A 3,404-nucleotide genomic window follows, 5' to 3' on the forward strand; every position below is an offset into this window, starting at 1 on the left:
GTGTTCCTCTTCGAGCAAGATATAAATTTATGATGTATGGTACGTTACTGTCTCCTTTTGGATGAATTTCTTTCCTTTGTTAATAATAGGTATTGACAAACAATACAATGTATTGTTATACAAACAATACAATGAAACGTTCGATTAGATTCTATTAACTATCACCTGGTTTTATATTACGATTATAGTTTCTTTCTTTTTTTTTTTTTTCTTCAGTAACACAAGAAATGTGTAGCCACTCCTTAAAAACGTCTACATCTACTTAGACAATTTCGTCGCTTTTGCATGTCTTTTAAAAGACAGATGTCTACTTAGAATACATCAAGGTATTTTGGCTTCAAATGAAACGATGAAAGAGAAAATATAATTCTTTTCTGCTGTAAGCACAAGGCCCGAAATTTTGGGGCAGGAGGCCAGTCGATAAGATCGACCCCGGTACGCAACTGGTACATAATTTATCGACCCGGAAGGATGAAAAGCAAAGTCGACCTCGGCGGAATTTGAACTCAAAAACGTAATGACAGACGAAATGCCGCTAAGCAATTCGCCCGGCGTGCTAACGTTTCTGCCAGCTCACCGCCTTGAGAAAATAATATAATTGTTACGCAACTATTATTTTAGCTAATTATAATACAATTATTTTCTTCTTAAACCATTTACAGAATTGTATTTCTTCTCTATCAGGTTTGTTCTTAGCGCTGGATTTTCTACAAGCTTCAACGACTATTTTGGATTCTACCAGTGTGTGATATAACTGCAAACAAAGGAATGGTAGTAAAAACTGTGATACAAAAGTATTCTGCTTTAAATCTCATTACCAGAATTTATTTCCATTAAGAGAAAAAAGAACAAGGTAAATATATATATTTTTTAATGGTTTATCAGCAATTATTAATGTTTTTATTTAAAAATTTGCAACTCAAGATTTGTTGCAATAAAGCACAATATTAAATTCTTGATAGCGTAATCAACTACATTGTCTCCTGTATGTTGCTATTATTTCATATGTAAATTGTGGTAAACTGTAAAACTGAACTCATGTGATCAAGAAATTATTACAAACGCTCAAATGTAACATTTCTCTATCACAGGCATAAAAAATAAAACAAACGAAAACGGGCACTCGCGAATATAAACAAACATGTCGGACGATACGAGGTGGGGGTAACTTACTTTGGTAATCTTCAAGTTTAGGGGGATAAAAAAAAAATATTCAAGGGAAGTAACTGAACGTCTTACCAGTATTCTCCGTACATCTTTGTATATAAATAAATCACACACGTGATTTGATTGACGTTAGGGTTAGGGTTAGGATTAGGGTGTGATTTATTTATAAACAGCTAGAAGAAAACGGATAATACTGGTAAGTCGTTCAGTTATTTCCCTTGAATATTTTTTAAATTTTTTTTATCCCCCTAAACTTGAAGATTACCACTCAGATATTATTAATGATACGAGGGGCCCGACAATATCGTTTGCAAATTCTTGATTGTTTTTAATCAGATTTTTTACTGCGCACATTGGTTATGGTTAGTTTTATTGTTAGGGTTAAGGTTAGTTTTAGGGTTAGGGTTAATTTCAGGATTAGGATTAGGGTTAGGGTTTATTTTAGGGTTAGTTTTGGGGTTAAGGTTAACGTTAGTTTTAGGGTGAGGTGATGTGCACTCGCTTTACCGTCGCCCATTTTAAGATGTGATATACGACAGAAATAATTATAAAACAATACAGTAAATATGTTTAAGACGTATGCAAGTTTTGTTATTTTTATTTTTGTTTTCAGTTTACAGAGAAAATAAATTACAGAACATATAACTCAGTGACTATTTGGCCCCTCGTATCATTAATAATACCTGACGGGTAAAAGTAAATGACCTCCCCTTGTATCGTCCGACATGTTTGTTTATATTCGCGAATGTCCGTTTTCCGTTTGTTTAATTTTTAGTATAAAATATTTAAAAATAGATGAATCTTCTTAGTTTTTTGCATACTTCATTTATTTTGGATATATTTCTCATTTTTCTAACTTTTTTTTACAAGTAAGTGTCATTTTTTTGGAGAGGTGCGCTTCTAAAGAAGCGCCATATTTTGTCCTCCATTTTTAAGGAAGAGATAAAATATATTTTCCTTTCTTTCATATATTACTTCTTTTCTCACCGTGGTGTTCAAGTTTAAAAGTTATAAACCATCTTAATTTTGTCAAAAAGCAATTTATTTACCTGTCCCTTCTCCGTGAGAGTTTGCTCCTTTCCTTGAGGCCCACTTCTTTCCATGGAACCTGCACCTCTATGAGTAATATCTGCATATCATAACTTTCTAATTCTTACAATCCTAAACAAAATATCCTCGTCACAAATAGTTTCAATAAAGAAAATAAAAATACGTCGGACAAATTGCATTGCGGTATTTAGCTAAGATTTACTACGCTCTCAAATTCCACCCAGGTCAAATTTACCTTTCATCCTCCCGGCGTTGATAACATAAATACGAACCAATCAAATACCGGGTCGATTTCATTGAGTGCAACCTCTCACAAAGTGTATGACTTTTATGTTATGTATTTACTTGTTGGAAAATATTATCACTATGTCGGTAAAGATCGCGAGCTCACAGAACTGTTAAAACGTCAGATGAAATGCTTAGTGACATTTCTCTTCGCGTTGTAATTTCAAATTTCCCTGTAGTCAACTTAGTCTTTCACTCCCTCCGAAATACGGACCAAGCAGTTGACCCTATGCGTCAAACTTTGAAAGTATTATCACTTTGTTAAAACGACTTACTGGTAAAACCTTTAGAGCACATTTGGAAAAAATTGCATAGCATTATTTCTTCCCGCTCTTTACATTCTGAGCTCAAATCCCATCAAGAACAACTTATCCTTTCAGGGCCAATAAAGTTAAGTACTGGAGTCGAAAGTATTGACTGTACCCTGACTTCAAAATTGCTGGGTTCATGTCTCAATAAAACAGTAACATCACTGTTTCGGTAAATAGCAGAAGCAGTGAAACGCCTGACAAAGTACTTTAAATCACTTAGTGGTGATCCTTTAGGACCTAAGTTGAACATCGAGTACATACGTCCGATTTTGGGTCGATTTTGAGTCAAATATAAGAAATCAACTTTATAATTCCATTTTTCTAATGTTAGAAAGTCGAGTTCAAAATATAATGCAACCAGAAAATCAGATAATATTAATTTCTCGTAAAGCGGCGAACAGGCAAAATTGTTAGCATGCCGGGGAAAATGCTTAGCAGCATTTCGTCCGTCTTTACATTCTGCCTTCAAGTGTCGATGGGGTTGACTTTGCCTTTCTTCCTTTCGTGGTCGATAAAATAAGTATCAGCTGAACACTGGGGTCGATCTAACTGACTTAGCCGCTCCCCAAAAACTGTTAGCCTTGTGCTAAA

General features: G+C 34.4%; 1 protein-coding gene across 2 annotated transcripts in view; it reads left to right on the top strand.

Annotated features, from left to right (window-relative positions):
• The first annotated feature begins 599 nt into the window (after window positions 1-599).
• Window positions 600-3,404, top strand: part of LOC128248708 (uncharacterized) — a 22,134-nt gene continuing 19,329 nt past the window's right edge. The window contains exon 1 of one of the 2 annotated variants that reach the window (XM_052970490.1): window positions 600-853. The gene's annotated coding sequence lies outside the window, so the exon portion shown is untranslated. Of the gene's footprint in view, window positions 854-1,342; window positions 1,364-3,404 lie in introns of those variants that run through there. The other variant, XM_052970491.1, reaches the window with a different exon arrangement.

The sequence above is a fragment of the Octopus bimaculoides genome, chromosome 9 (genome assembly GCF_001194135.2).
Source record: "Octopus bimaculoides isolate UCB-OBI-ISO-001 chromosome 9, ASM119413v2, whole genome shotgun sequence".
Taxonomy (NCBI): Eukaryota; Metazoa; Mollusca; class Cephalopoda; order Octopoda; family Octopodidae; genus Octopus; species Octopus bimaculoides.